The sequence below is a fragment of the Suricata suricatta genome, chromosome 8, assembly GCF_006229205.1.
Source record: "Suricata suricatta isolate VVHF042 chromosome 8, meerkat_22Aug2017_6uvM2_HiC, whole genome shotgun sequence".
NCBI classification, from domain to species: Eukaryota; Metazoa; Chordata; class Mammalia; order Carnivora; family Herpestidae; genus Suricata; species Suricata suricatta.
In genome coordinates, this window is record NC_043707.1 from 36,319,537 (window position 1) to 36,335,656 (window position 16,120).

Consider the following 16,120-nt stretch of genomic DNA (forward strand, 5'->3'; position numbering starts at 1 on the left):
CAACACACATGCCCACACCTCTACACTCCACCCCCGACACAACTCATCACACACCAGCCCCCTACAACCCCACCTACCCCACATCCACACCTTCCCGCACACAATCCCCTCACACACACACCATCCCCACACCCCCTATCACGTGGCCTCTGGAAAAGCCACCTACACACATGAGGAAACTGTACATCACGGCTCGGCACGGTTGCTGTGAGAACAGTTTCGACCTCATGGGTTCCCCGTAGGGTCCCCAGGACACACTTTGAGAACCATGCTTCCTCCCAGAATCCTCCTGCCTGAGACACATGCCAGCCCCCAGCGTGGTGAGCGCAGGTGTGCTCAGAGCACCCACGGCAGGGACGGTCCAGCAGAGTCCCACACACCTGGCCTGAGCGGGGCCCCTGGCCCAGCCGACACCTGCGGCCCACGGAGCCCGTGAGCCGTGTCCCCACTGGCAGGACTGGCACAGGCTGGTGGGACAACAGGACTCAGACTCCAGCTGGGCCACGAGGGTGTTTAAGCCGCTCTGGAGCCCTGAGGCGGCTGCCCGTCTGCCCAGACACCCGTGTAGCCACATGCAGCTTCCTGGGTCACTGGGGGAAGCCCCCCACCACACGTCAGCCCTGCCTGGTCGTTTCCACATGAACCCTGGCCCTCCCGGGTCCCAGGCAGCAGGGGGGCACCGGGGAGCCTCGGCCGGAGGAAGGTGTTTCCAGCCCTGGGCGACTTGCCAAGCCCTTTGCTGTGGCAATGTGAATGCCCCAGAAGGGAGCCCTCCAGAACCAGGCTCCTTGCTGTGGTTGTGGGTCCTGCGAGGACGAGGACAGGTGAGGGGCACGTGACACACCCGGCCCCCCACCCCCCAGGGTTCCATCCCAGCCGCACGGACTTGTGAGCTCTCAGACTGGGCCACAGGGCTGGACGGCAGCCCGCCCAGGTTCAAAGCCAGGCCTCACGATGGAGTCTGAACTCTTAGGCGCTGACAGAGTTCCAAAAGTAGAGGAGGTCGGGCGCGGACACAGGGTGGGACTCGTCCTCTGCTCAATTCGGTGATGACTCTGTACCGCCGGCCACTGTTAATGCCAGGGCCTCAGCCAAACCTTTCAGGCTGCCTCCCCCACCCCTGGGGCGCCCATGCGTGCACCCGCCCCTCCAGCTCTGTTTGGCCCGGAGGCTGGGAAAGGGCATGTCCAGGTACAGGCCACTTCCTCCCCAGGGAGCCCTGCAGGCAGGAAAGGCCGGCTCCCAGACCAGGAGATGCAGGGCAGGCTGCCCAAGCCCGAAGTGCCAGGCGCCTGCTCCCGCATCCGACTGGACAGATGCCCCAGTCTCTGGGCAAGAAAGCATGCTCTCATTCTGGGTCTTCTGGACACGCTTTGCAGAAGGTCTGGCACTGCACGGTGCCACTCAGTGCCCTGGGCCCCACCGCCGGGCATTCAGAGCGCGGCTTTCGGTTTCCCGTCTCTCAAAAGGCTGGTTTGCTGGGAAGGGGACCCAGGCCTTAGACCAGGGAGCAAGGGTCCTGTGTCTACGCCCGCTTCCTGTGACAGCTGCCTTCCCCTGAGAGCCCTCACCTGGGCTCCAGACTCCCTTCCCCCCCCCCACCATGACCCAGGCAGGGAGGGACCTGCATAGCCGTCTGATCAGGGCAGCACGTTTAACTTTGGCAGCTCTAAGTAACCCTAACCCCCCTTCCTTGGAACGCGCTGCCTGGTTGGCCCGGGTGTGCGCTGTCCCGAGCTGCCTCCACCGGAGGACCGGCGCCCGGACGCCCCTGCCGGGAGCAGGCGAGGGAGGAGCCCGGTTCTCCAGGGGGACCGCGCGCTCTTTCCACCCTCGACCTGGCTTTCCTACTGCATGTTTGCTTGCAACAGTGACCGCCGGGGTGCAGCGTCCGGGCCGCCCAGCGCTGGGGCGCGGAAGGCCGGGAGACCCCTTCCCTCCCCAGACCCGCTGCGGAGCCGGGGTCCCCTCTGCGGGGCCGACGCGGAGCACAGGGCGCAGCCCTGCACCAAGCCCTCCAGGCGCGCTGTGCCCACACTCCCACCTCCTGGCCCAGCGGGGCCTTTCGTCCTCCCCAAACCCCCACCTCGGGCTGAGCGGGAATGCGTCCGCCGTTGGGGTGTCCTCCGGGCTTGCGCGACCCGACCAGCGCTCCAGCGCGGCCAGGGCATTCGGACCGACACTGCCACCCGGCATGGCGCTCCCTCTTGGTCTCCGCTGTGTCCCCGCGTCCCCGGGCCTCCCCACCGCGCCCCCGGTCCCCCTGCCAAGAGCCGCCCGTGGCCTTCGAAGCCGCCTCCCTACCTCGCAGCCCCCGCCCTCGGGAGCGTGAGCACTTGTTGTGGGCCATGAAAATCAAGGAGGTCCCAGCATGACATCAGCACGGGGAGGGGCAGGGTCCGAGATGGGACCCGGCGGCCAGGCCGGGAGGAGGCTGCTCCCACGGCGGGCGCCACACCCCCACCCCTTCCCCGCCGCTAGCTTACCCACCGCTCGGGCCACCGGTGCGCAGGAAGCTGGCAGGAGCGCCCGGGTCCCCAACGTGGCCACTGACCCTGCCGACCTCTTGCTGAGCACGCCCGGGAAGCCCAGACATTCCCAGAAATACCTGGGGGAGGGCGGGGTGGAGCCCGAGCTCTGAACGCCGAACAGGTGGGATCGGTGAGGCGGGAGGGGCGGGGCGGGGAGGCCCAGGTGGGGCGGGTGAGCCGGCGGCTCTGGGAGGCAGGGTTTCCCCAGCAACACTGGGGGCCCAGTTCTGTCCCCGCGTACCCGAGGAACTTCCCCTGAACTCGGCAGGTCCGCTTTTCAGAACTAGTGATGATTTTTCAGGACTTGTCGGTGCCGGAGAACAGTCCACCGGGTGCTCTGCGTTTATTCTCTCGTGTCAGCCTCTTAGAAAGCCTGAGGCTCGTTTGCCCATCTTTTGAATGAAAACCTGAGTAGGCAGGGAAAGTGACAGGCCCAGGTGGCAGAGCCAGGCTCACTGCAACCCGAGAAGCTGGGCACCAGGGCCTGGCTCCTGGCTCAGAGAACTCTTCTGAGTGAGAGCCCTGAGACCTCCTGATTCCTCGGAAAATCCAGGGGTCCTGCATCCTGGGAGACGAAAGGGAGGGCGGCCTGGGCCTGAGCATCCTCAGCGCTGTGGTCCCCTCTGACCAGCCAGCACTGCCGAGGGGCCGTGGGCCCTAAGTGCTTGCCACGTCTCCTCCCTCGGGAACAGGTTTGCAGCCTGTAGCTCCGGGGAGGACACGATCACAGGCGGTTCCCATCAGGCAGGGTCTCCAGGAAGCTGGAGGAGAGGTCCCTTCCACTGTTGCTAGATCACTTGCCCCAGCTTCACTGGCTCCTCCAGGGTCACCCTGCTGGGCTGCAGAGAGACCCTTGGCAGGAAAGCCTCCTGGGCCCTTGGGGGTGGGGGGGCTTGCTGGCTTCTGGACTTTTTCTGCACACTTCTCAGGCCGCTGCTAACCGTTTCCTTTTCCTTCCCTTCTGTAGCTCAGCGTGGGGACCCAAAGTGGCACTGTCCTGAGTTGTCCCCACTCCTTTCCTTTTTAATGTTTATTTTTGAGGCAGAGAGAGAGAGACAGAGAGTGAGCAGGGGAGCAGCAGATAGAGGGGGAGACACAGAATCTGAAGCAGGCTCCAGGCTCTGAGCTGGCAGCACAGAGCCCGACGTGGGGTTCGAACACACAAGCCTTGAGATCATGACCTGAGCCGAAGTTGGACGCTTAACCTACTGAGCCCCTCAGGTGCCCTGATTTGTCCCCACTCCTGATAGAGAATACTGCTCAGGCCACAGGCTCCATAGCCTTTCCTGCATCACCTACACGGCTCCCCTTGCAAGCCCAGCCCCAGGACTCGGTGCAGAAGAGGGGATGGTCTAGACAGGCGGCAGGGCCGGCCCTGGGTGGGTTTTAGGGGACTTCCTCCATCCACCCCCCAAAGAGCTTCGGCGAAGGTGGGGTCCTGTCTGGAGGATTTTGTAATAAAGATTTCCAAAAAAGACCAGCGAGGTACAGGAACGTCTGCTGGGCTGGCGGCCACCCGAGCCCAGAGCCAGGGGCCAGACATCTAGACTCGCTGCTCAGGCGGCCGGACCGGACTCTTTCCTCACCTGCAGGATGGAGATGCACTGACCCTGTCCGCACAGGGCGGGCGTGGGCTCTGTCATACATGCAGAGTGGGGGCCGGACGGGCCCACTGGGGCGGCCATCTGAAGCTCTGCATGTGCAGCCCTGTATGCTGAACGGCCACTGGGGGGCGTGCGGTCATCTCACATTATGCTCTCGTGCCAACCCGGCTGCGAAGGCAGTACTGTCGCCCCACCTTACAGATGAGAAAATGGAGGCTCAAGGAGCCCGTAAGTGGTCCCCAAGACAGAAACCGAGGGCTGTGCAGCCCCAAAGATGCACCAAATCAACTGCGACAGATGCCACCCGGCGTGGTTACCACGTCCCGCTTCCTCCTGAGCCTCTGTCTTGGCGTCTGGAACATTCTTTCCCCATGTGGCCCTCCCACCCGCTCTTCTGCTCGTGCAGCCCCAGAGAGGCCCCCCAGCCCCCACCTGGGGAGCCCTCACGCTCTCCCCTCCCCGCCCTGATCCAGCCTTGCATCACATGACTGTGTGAGGCTGGACCCATTTTCCCTGCTCATCGTGTCGTGAGCCCAGCAGGACCCTTCTGGCTCCGTCCCCGGCCCTGTCACATGCAGGTGTCAGTATTTGCTGGATGGAGACACACATCGCACCGTCCAATAAGAGTGTGTCACCTTCTGGGGCTCAGCTGAGGTCACTCATTCCCCAGACCTCTGTCAGCGCTGCCTCCCAGCCGGGACCAGGAGGGAGGGAAGGACTCAGTCCAAGCCTCTGGATGCTACTGGCACTGGCGCAGCCCACGTTTTAGGGGCCATGTTACGGGGTCAACCCTCCGCTGCTCTCAGGCCACCTGCCGTGCAAGTGTCGGGCTGGGAGCCCTAAGACAACCCCTGGAATGGGGGGGTGCCCCAGAAGCTTCTGGGCTGTGCACCCCCAAAGGAACTGGGCCTTGCTCTGGCCATGAGTCATCTGTGCCCATCCCAGGCTCCAGCCTGGCCTCCTGGCAGAGAGCTGGACGCCAGCACCCCAACCATCAGTGTAACGCCCTCTCTGGGGTCCTGGGGGTGTCCCAGGCACATCTGCAGGGCTGTGTCCCACCCTTGGGTAAGATGGGGCTCGTGGTTCCCTAGCAAATGTGCTACATCTCATCGGCAGCACGGCTATGCGGGGAAAATAAAGTAGAGGTCCAGGGGCGCAGTCAGACCGGTCGGGGTGCCTTGCCACACACAGAGGGGGAGGCAGGGGGGACATTGGGTGTGGGCCACGAGTGGGAATGTGGCGCACACGCACCTATCCTGACGCCCTCATGCTGCACCTCGTGCTGGCCTTTGTGTCCCGAAAGGGCCAGGGCCAGGCACCATGAGGGACAGGGTGGCACTGTGGCAGCCCAGAGAGGACAGGGGTCCAGACGGGGCAGGATGGGGCGGAGGCCTCTGGACTGGGCCTTCAGGAAGTTTCTGGTGGGCAAAGTCACATGGTAAGTGTTGAGGGTTAACGGGCAGGCGGGCAAATGGGGGGACCCCTACTGTTCCTTCAGGACATGTGATGTGATGAGAGAAACGAGCGACAGCAATAGCCCAGGAGTGCAGCCTGAGAATGTTCTAGAATGGTGTCTGGAGAGGCTCATAGGAGGTTCCCTTCTGGCTTCAGGGGCCTCCAGAGCCCCCCACCCCAGAGCAGCGGGACCAGGACCCCTTCCTGGCGGCCCAGCCCCATGTGATCAGGCCCCCCTCCTGCAGCACATCAACTTCCTGACCTGAGTGCAGTCGTGTGCCCGTGTGCGGGAGCCAACAGCCGCCACCCCGAGTCCTGCCCCAGGCCCTGGGTTAGGAGGCACAGTGAACACATGCGGGACAGGCACCCCAGGCTCCTGAAGGTCCCTCTCCTTCCTCCCGGCCCCTCCGGCCTGGGGAGAAGCTTCCACACCACACTCCGGGGAGATGAGGCGCTCCTCCCTGGTGATCGCCAGTCCCCATGAGGTGTCTCTCTGTCCCCACCCCAAGGCTCCCATCTGGGGCTCGTGGGCAAGGGGAGCCGGCCAGACAGAGGGAGGGGCTCCGTTCCCAAGATATACCCCCAACAAGAGCCATCTTTTCTCCAGTGTCCAGGTCATTACGGCTCCCGTTCGGTCCCCACGGCCACCTGCCCAGTGCCAGCTGTGTGGGTGGCTCCAGCTGTGGGCCACACCCCCAAGGCAGGAGAGGGCTCCAAGTGCAGGGAGGCGCCTCTGTCTGAAGGCCGGCTTTATTGTTCTGGCTCCAACTTGTCCCCAAACTGCCCTTTTCCCCCTCTGGAAACCTTTATGATAAGGGCTCCCTTTGAGCCGTGTGGCCCCTGCTCCGGGCCACCCGCCCACCCGTCTGCCCGCCTTGTTCCGGACAAGCGAGTGCCCCCACGGATGGCTGATGGATGTGTCACCACAGTCCCCAACAAAGCAAGGGAATTTTCCCCGTAAACCTTGGGAGATGATGTGGCGACAAATGGGCATTGTGGGAGGTTTAGGAAAACAAAAAAGAAGACCCTGCCAGCCAAGCGCGAGGTCAGACACCCTCCAGGTACGTTCAGGGCCTCATGCCCCGCGTCCTGGTCTGCGGCGGCAGCGTCACATGGCAACGGCCAGGAGCGCCACCTGCTTCTCTGTGCTGTGTTTTGATTCACGGGTGAGCCACCCGCTTTGGGGCGTCCCGGTTCCCCGGCTCCCTCGGGATCTTATGTACAATCTGTGCTGATCTTGTTCCCATACATCTTTGCGGCACAGTTGTCCCATGTCTCCCCCTTGGCATGAAGCTCCAGAAATAGATTCTGGCTCATGGCGCCGCACTCTGACACGCAGAGCCTGGGCATTTCCGGTTATCGCTGTGGGGACAGGGAGATGGGGACCTGAGGAATGCCCCCTGGACACCTGTCTCCCCAGCCACCTCCTCCCCTGTGGCCTCCGGACCACAACACTTGGTCCTTCCAGCCACCCGGGTAGTGCGGCAAACTGGAAATCCAGGTGAGGGTGGACCTGCTCATTCGGAAGGGTCCTGCTCTGGGGGGTTACCTGGTGCCAGCTCCCCAGAACACAGAAGCAGCATGCTGACATGCAGCCCAGGGCCAGCTGAAGCCTTAGGCCACCCTATCCCTGGACCCTGGGACACATCCGTCTCAGACCCCAGACTCCAGACTTCTCCTGTGAAGTCACCTCGTTAAAGCCAGTTTGAGCAATGGGCAGTGACATGGGGTCCCCTGTCTTTTCAGTCAGAAGGTCAAAGGGTAACATCCTCACCTCCATGCTCACTGCCATCCTCTGACCCGGGCAGACCTGGAGTGCCAGCTGTGTGGTCTGGGGATGCTCCCTCACCTCGTGGCACCTGTTTCCTCAAAGTGGGCTGAATAGAGGCCCATCCGCAGCCTCAGGATGGGCTCTTACTGGGAATAAAAGTCTTTTCAGATGTAATTAAGGTAAAAATCTCAAGATGACATCATTCTGGATGAGAGTGGCCCTAAACCCATTGGCGGGTGTCCTTAGAAGAGTAGAAGACACAGGGAGGCCAGGAGACCTCGGGGCTGAGATGGAGGGTGTGGCCCCCAGGAGCAGCAAGAGGCAGGAAAGACCCTCCCCAGAGACTCTGGAGAGAGCAGGACCTCTAGCACTTTGATTTTGGATTCCAGCCTCCAGAACTGAGAGACGAAGTCACTGTTTTCAAGCCCCACCCCCCGTGTTCCCCGAGGTTGGTCCGCGTTAGAAAGAGCGACATGGCACTTCCCCAGCACTTGGTGGCCCTCAGGACATTCATTCAGCAAATGCTCAGACACCTGCTGTGTGCCCCATGCTGGGCTGCAGGGACAGGATGCCAGACCTCTCTGTGCTCTCCTTCCATCCACTGGCAGGAGACAAGATGGAGGAAGGGGTCCCATGTGACATGGACAAGGGGGGCTGGGGCCTGCGGCAGAGAAGGGGTCCTGCCAGCCAGAGGGACAACGTGAGCACAGACCTGGAAGTTATAGAGGGTGGAGGTGAAGGGTTCAAAAAAAGGAAGCAGGGCTACAAGTGGGTGTGAGTGGTCAAGGGCTTTGGAACAAAGGCAAGGGGGCCGATGGCCCAGGCAGGGCCTTTGCGTCTCTTACTGGGTTACCTGGGAGCAGTGAGGGAGGTGAGTGACGTTCAGGGGAGAGGCTGAGCCCAGGCCCAGGCCTTGGGGGCTGCTTGAACTGGGCAGGGACATGGATTCGAGGCCTCCCCTGGGGCACGGGACTCCCTGCCCATGCCTCAGTGTCCCCAGGCCTCCTGTCCCAGCAACGCTCCTGGAGCTGCTCTGTGTCTGGCTGGAGGGATGGAGGGGGAAGGGGGGCCTCGGACCTGGAACTGCCCAACTGGTCACCTGCCCTGTACCAGCTGGCACCATGTGCCCAGGGACCCCAGCCCCTGCCCGGGGCTGTCTGGGGGCCCTCCGGATATGGGGGGCACAAAGGGCCCTAGCATGAGGCAGGATGGGGGAGTGCAGAAAAGGTGGGGACAGAGCAAGGCTGGGGCTGAGGGCCGAGCTCCAAGCGATTAGTATTCACCCCAGGGCTCAGCCAGGCTGGCTGGGGCCCAGGGGAGGGGCTCAGCTCACTCACCCCCCAACACACCGCACACCCAGGGCCATGCCTCTGCTGGTGGTGGCATGGGTCCCTTCCCACGAGTAGGGGTCCCCGGCACCCAGGAGGACTCCTGTGTCTCTCTCTGGCATATCCCCTCCCCTCTCCTGGCTTGGTGAGGTTGGGGGACCGGACCAAACACACACCCTCTCCTGGGGAAGCAGCCCACGTGCCCTGGCAACATCTGGGCTCTGGAGGTGGCTGCGTGGGCTCCAGGCAGCCACAGCCCCCACACCTGGGCCCCAGCAGCAGCCGGAGTGGCCCCACCCTCGGGGGCCCAGAACAGGGCAGGGACCGGGGGTGGTTCTGGGCCTGAGCCTGCCCTCCCAGTGCTCAGCCATGACAGTGGGTGACCCGGGATAGATGGGCTGCTTCCCCTCCAGACCCCTCCCAGTTCGGGAGGTCACAAGGGCAATGTTCAGGGCTCCCTCCGGACCTCCCGAGGCAGCCTGTGCACACATATCGCTCAGCTCCTCTTTGGTGGGCACGGTATCTCAAAGGTTTAGGGTTTGGTGATTTGCCAGGGGGCATCAGGATCTGGGATGTGTGACCCCCAGAGAGGACCTGCCGGCCCTTCCTGCACCCTATGCACCTGCCATCTAGCTGTGAGCCTGGCCCCCTACTTGCCCTCTAGGGAGACCCGAGGAGGCCCCGAGTCCAGGGGGAGCAGCCCCGGATGTGTGGTGGCTCTGGGCAGGTCCCAGTTTTGCAGCTGGGTTGAGTCCTTGGAACCCATGGACCGAAAGCTTCTCTAAGCAAGCACCAGAGGGTCAGTCTGGGAAGGTGTCTGGGGGAGAGTTGCAGGCAGGGCCAGAATCAGCAGGCATGACTAAGCCTCGGGGACTAAGCTCATTAGCCAGTGTCAAGGGCCCTCCTTCCATCTGGTCTGCATCTCCTGCCCCCGAGCAGGGAGGGCTGTGGGGCTCTCCTCCCTCCTTCCTGGGCTGGGGCACCCCCGCTGCACCCACACCTGCATGCAGCTCTAGAGCCCACAGCAGCTGAGGATGTGGCGCTGACACTGGCAGGCCCCTTGAGGTGCCCGAGACGTCCCCCCAGGGCTGGGTTCTTCCAGGCCCACTGGCTGGGCTGCATACCCGGCCCAGCCTGGAGGGCGCAGGAGCCTGAGGGAGCTGGAGACCCACCCAGCCGTGGGGTTCGGCCCGTCCAACACAGAGAATGGAGCGTATGATGGGGGTGGGGTTCCTGGTGCACAGTCCTGGGGCTGCAATCAACTCCCCTTCAGGCGAGCACCCAACTGCCCCATGGGCTCTTCCAAGCCACACACCCTGATGAAGCCACAAGCCCCAGAGAAGCTTTTCAAGGAATCCCCCCCCTTGTTAAGGCCCAGCCTTTACCCCTGAAGCCCCTGAGGCCATGGGCTACTTCACCCAGCACGTCCCACACTCACCATCTGCCAGCCCAGCCCTGGCCATATCTGTACAGGACACACTCTCCTACCTCTGGGGTCCCTGTGCCTAAAAGGCACACTGCACCCCTCAACAGGGGCTCCCCAGTTAGGCTGGAGCCCCCACCCCAGGCAGGGCGTGAGCTGGGACTGTCATCCCTGCTGCCCTCTGCACCTGCTCCTGCCTGCCTCCCCTCCTCCTCCTCCCAGCCAGGCCTCCAGCGCCTTCCACAGCACGCCCGTGCACCCCCATCTGCCCCCGTTGGCCCCCGCCTGCCCCCACCCACACCTGTCTGCCCCCCTCTGCCCCTGCCCACCCCCATCTGCTGGATGACATCCGCTTGCTCCGCATTTAGCTCTCATACCCGACAGCTACTTCTCCCCCAAAGCCTCCTCGCATACTCACCTGGCCAGTGGCTGTCCTCGGCCCGGAAAGACGCTGCAGACACCTCAGTCCTGCTCCCGTCAGCACCCGGCACGGCACTCAGCTCATAGTGAGTGCCCAGCCAGGGTGGGTGGGCTGCCACGCACCACGTGGCAGTGTAGAAACCCGGCCCTGCACACGCCTAGCCTGTGCCTCCTACCCTGAGCACACCCACGTGGACATACCCGCCTCCGCACACACGCACGGTGCACGCCCACGGCCCTCCCCACAGGCTGCCTGGAGCCCTCACTCTCCCTGCACACATGGGTCACACACACAGAGCCAGGCGTGCGCTTGCTCCTGCCATCTCTGCCGCCCTCACTGCAACAGGCGCCTGGGCTGCTGTTTGCCGCCTCTGCCTGCTGGCGGGTTTGCCAAGCAGTTTCCATGGAGACACATCTTGGCTCTGACAGCAACAGACAAGTGCAGGAAAGACAGTCTCCATGGAGGGGCTGGGGCTCGAGGTCGCCGCCCTCAGGCTCCAGGCCGGCACAAAGGCGTGCTCCCACAAGCCCCCACCCTGAACAAGGCTTGGACCCTGAGAAGGAGGTTCAGGACTTCCTCTCAGCACATGCAACCAGAGCTGAATTAGGTCATTCAGTCATTCAACAAACCTGTGCTGGCTGTGGTGTGCTGCCTCAGGTAGGAGCCTGGCTCATGGGCCATGTCCTGACACTGGACTGTAGTCCCCCCTGGCCTGCTGAAGGCCCATCCTATGCAGGATAGCAGCTCCCTGAGCACTGAGGCCCAGCCTGCCACCCTCTCAGAGGCTGGCTCCATGGGGCAAGTGCTCTGGGCTCCCCCTCTGGGGAACAGCAACTGCAAACCCCAGTTCTCCACCCCCCTCCCTGAACCATCCGTGCGCTTTGTAGAAACTCCTGCCCAGAACCTGTCCTTGGCTCTAAGCCTGCCTCATGACCTGGCCAATGCGAGGTGAGAGAAGTGAGACGCCCGGGTGGCTCAGGTGGCTGAGCGTACCACTCTTCATTTCAGCTCAGGCCATGATCTCACAGTCATGGGATTGAGCCCTCCGCTGGGCTCTGTGCTGGGCATGGAGCCTGCCTAGGATTCTCTCTCCCTGCCCCTCCCCTACTCACGCTCTCTCTGCTCAATCTCTATGAAAAAGGAAAAAGAGGTGACAGAGGTGACACTGCACCAGTTCTGATCTCAGGCCTGGAGGGAGATGTGTCCTACCTGTTCTCTCTTGGCCTGTAGTGGCAGCATGAGAGTAAGTTAGGGCCGGCCTTCTGGAAGGTGAGGGAACAGGGGGGTCTGGACCCTAGCTCCCAGCTAGCTCACTAGTGGACCCCAGACTCAGGACAGCCAGCCCAGGGAGGCAGCGGGGCTGGCTGCCCGCACCCTGGACTCTTTAGACACAACATAATGCTGGAGGATTTGTTTCATAGTGGAGCTGACATGCCCTCTTCCCAGGGCCCCGGGCCCCAGTCCTCCAATCTCATGCTGTCTGCAGGTGCTGAGTGCCCTAAAAGCTCTGCCAGGCTGCCAGGGACCGGGCCAGGGTGTGTGGGCTGCACACGGCCCCACTATGTGCCAGCACTCTGCAGAACCTAGGGACGGAGGTGCAGGAAGGGGCCCATCTCTGCTCCTGGGACCCGCAGTAAGGGGAGGGCAACTTTCTGAGAGGACCTAGAGGGTCGGGACCTGCGCTGCTGCAGCAGGGGGCGTGGCCATAGAACCTGGCTGCGACAGAGCTTCCGTTCTCCAAGGTTCTCTCTCATGGACACCTGTTTGGAACTGTGTTACTTCCTGGGTAACTGCATGTTAGTGGGTCAACGCTGATGAGATATCTCAGTTTCTGCTCAGTGAGGACCGTGATTCAGAGGGCCTGCCTGAGGGGCATGTGCCCTCCCTCCCTGTGCGAGGCCCCTCTGACTTGTCTGGGGTGCACCCTCCCCATGGATCTTGTCAGCACTTCCCCGCTCCTACAGATGGCGGTAAGTACTCGGTCGGTCCCACACCTCTCGTGGTTTGCAGTGAGACGGATGGCCCAGATCATCCAGCCTGCTCCCACTAGGAAGAGAAATCTGAATAGCAACAGCGCTGTCAGGAGGCTGTGGTACCTTGATTGGACACACCAGCCAATGTCCATTCTGATTGGCTGGCACCCTCTTATCCAGCTAGTATTTGTCAATACCCACCAATCCCAGTTGGGTGGCCTCATGGGATCAGAGGGTACAAGTCAGGGCCAGTTCTGCCCACAGTGGGGTGTATTACAGAAGACCCGCCTCATCTTAAACTGAAAATCTGAGGGGCTGCGCTCTCAAGGACCGAATCTGAATTAAGCCTGCCAGCTCTACCCTGCTGCAAAGCTCAGGGAAGCTGGACAAGGCTGACCTGGTCCTAAGGCACACAGCATCAAAATGAGAAATCTCCTGAGAAGTCAGAGCCCCCACTCAAGGCCCAGGAATGCGTTACCTGGGTGGGCCTCCTAGATTCAACCATGAACTTGGGTCGAGGGGGTCCCCACTGAACTGCCTAGGAAAGCTCCCCTGCAGGATTGGCCTCCAAGAATCCCCACATACAAGTGTTTGAGAGCCCGTGCTCAGCACACAGTTAGTGACCAAGAACAGGCAGAAGTGATGTGCCCCTAGGCACCCAGGCAGGCGTGGGTACTGGGACTGTCACACACTGTGGCAGAGAGCAAGTGGCAGGTGCCCTTCACTCCCAGCCTTCCTACAATCCCGAGTCCCTCGCGGTCGGGTACGGCCACATGACTCCATGTGACTGGAGATATGCACAGTAACATGAACCTACGGGCCCCACCTGTAAAATCCTGTTCGATCCTTCACGAGTGGCTAGTGTTCCCACAATAGAGAACCAGACTAAAAAACAATGAAGCTTGCTGTGTTTAAAGAAGTAAAGGCTTGAAAATATCAGCACGAAGCAGGAAGTTGTATACAGTGATGACAACTTTGCAAGAAGCACAGAGAAGCCAAGACACAGGAGGTGTGAGAGCTGATACCTGCTGGCTCAAGGGTAAACGAGCCAGTGAGCCAGAGTCAGGATCAGAGACCGTATCTGAAAGTCTGAAAGGACAAGGGCTGAGAACTTGCCAGAAGTGATGGGGGCTGGGGGGGAGGAGTGCGGGGCACCCAGGTTCAAGAGTCCCAGTGAGTCCCAAGATTGAAAAAAAAAAATCCTCACCTATACCTGATAGTGAAAGTGCAGAAACTAAAAGCTGCCACCGAGGAAAGAGGGTTACCTTCAGCAACAGCAGTGAGGCAGTGACTGCTGGGCCACGGAAGGCAGGGGACAGTGGAATGTACGTCATGGACTCCAGCTGCAAGAAAGTCAGTGCCTGCTCAGAGTCTACGCTTGGTGTCCATGTATTCCAAGAGCGACAGTGACATAATGATATCTCAAGACTAGCCAAAACAGCAAGTTTTATCACCAGACTCTCCTGTGGTGTCAGGAACGCAGGCTCATGGGCCCCGAGCTGATGGCCTGCGGAGGCAGGAACTGACGGAGGGCCGGGAGCCAGCCACTGCCAGGTGACTCTTACAGTCTCCTGTTGTGACGTGTCGGGCTGTGGACTAAGGGAGGGCTCTGCAGGAGACTGCTGGACAGGCTGATGGGGGGACACAGCAGCTTCTAGGCCAGGAAGTGACAATGACCAGGTTTAGACAGATCATTCTGGCAGCCAAAGAGAACAAACTGGAAAGAGGGAAGGCTGGTGGAAGGAAACCCATGAAGAAGTGGCTGCAGGAGCCCATAAGACAGGCAGCGGATGCAGCAAAGCATTAGTGTCACACATGCGGTGTCCTTGCCCCATCGCAGCACAGTCAACCCGCTGGCAGTGGACGTGCAGGTCCAGGGCTCAGAGAGAGGTCCGGGCAGAAATCCCGAGCCTGTCCGTGGGAGGGTGCTGTGTGAGGCCAGGGGAGGGAAGTGGGCAGAGAAGGGGAGAGCAGGCCAATCCACAGGACCGCGGGGACACGGAAGTCAAGATGGAGCAGAGCAAGCAGCTAACACATCAGACACCTCCTTGGTGAAGGACACACCACGTCTCCGTCTGCCCTCAACAGCCTGGTGGAGCCATCTGGAACCCAGAGGCGTCCCAGGACCCACCCAGGGCACAGTGGCCTATAGTGCCAGAGCCGGGGCTTGGCCAGTGTCCCTCCGTGAAGGAGGGGATAGGGGAATCTGCCAGGGCTGCACCTGGAATGCCAAGTCTGCCCAAGACAGCACCAGCTGCTTTCCAGAGAATTGCCTACAATAGGCCCCCCTGCTGTCCACGCGCTTCTTTCCCCCCGAGTCTCTCTGAACACAGGCTTTCCAAGGCGGGGGGCCTTCACCTCTGGGGTGAACACCGGGCATGGCACGTTTCAGCAAATGCTTTCCTGCATCTGTTGATGCGAGCACGGGGTTCTCCTCCGGCAGCCCATGTGTGTGAAGGCTTACAGGGCGGAGCTGCCAGTGCGCAGCCGGCCCACCCCTGGATGGGTCCTGCTGCTCCTGGAGACCTCCTCTTCTCTGTTGTCGGGTTCGGTTTGCTAGTATATTGATGATGCCGATTGTGGGTCTCTAGTGTTCTCCTGGAATGTCTGGTTTGGGAGTCAGGGTGACGCTGGCCTGAAAGAACGAGCAGGTAGTGTGCCCTCTGCGTCCACCCTCTGGGAGAGGCTGCAGGGAATGATTTCCTCCTGGAGTGTCTGCTGGAGCTCGCCCGTGCACCCGTCCGGGCCTGGGACTTTCTGTTTGGGAAAGTTGTGAATTACCGACTCCATTTCCTTAACTGAAGGTTTATTTAAATTATCTATTTCTTCTTGTGTCAGTTTCAGTACATTGTTTGAAGGAATTGGTCCGTCTCATCTAGGTCATCAAATCTGTGGGCCTAAAGCTGTTCGCAGTATTCCTCTACTTTTATTCCTTTATTTTTTTCAATCTCTATGGGATCAGCAGTGAGGTCCCCTTTCATTTCCGGTACTAGTAATTTGTATCCCCGTTTTTTTTTAAGTCAGCCTGGCTAGAGGCTATCAATTTTATTGATCTCTTCAAATAGTTTTTGGCTTAGATGATTTTCTCTTTTGATTTCATTTTCAATTTTAACTGGTTTTGGTTCTAATTTTTATTTTCCTGCTTTAGATTTAATTGGATCTTCTTCTCCTAGTCATTTAAAATAGAAACCCATTGATTTTTCATGTTCCTTCTTTCTTAATCTCTGCATTCAATGCTGTCAACTTCCCTCTGAACACTGCTTCATCCAACAAACCTTGCTAAGCTGTATTTTCACTCTGATTTCATCGAAAGTATTTCTAAATTTCACTTGTAACGTCTTCTATGACCACGCCAACTGCTTTAGAACACCAGGACACTTGCCACCGGGTGGCAACTGGAGAATCTCTGTCTTATATATAACAAAACAGGTTCTAAGAGAGTGATGAGCCCAGGGTCACCTAGCCCAGAGATGGCAGAGCTAGGACTGTGCAGCCATGTGGCCCTGGGCACTGGCCTGGAGCTCACCTCTCTCTGCTGTTACCGCCAGCAGCTCTCCGTGCACACTCCGAATCACTACAAGCTTATAGCGATCCTGGGGTTCAGAGGCTGGGAA

The 16,120-nt window shown here is 60.6% G+C and overlaps 1 protein-coding gene across 2 annotated transcripts in view; it reads right to left on the bottom strand.

Moving 5' to 3' along the window:
* AMZ1 (archaelysin family metallopeptidase 1) overlaps positions 1–10,851 on the bottom strand; it is a 24,357-nt gene extending 13,506 nt beyond the window's left edge. For both annotated transcript variants that reach the window (XM_029949381.1, XM_029949380.1), the window contains exon 1: positions 10,531–10,851. The gene's annotated coding sequence lies outside the window, so the exon portion shown is untranslated. The remainder of the gene's footprint in view (positions 1–10,530) is intronic.
* Between the last annotated feature and the right edge of the window lie 5,269 nt (positions 10,852–16,120).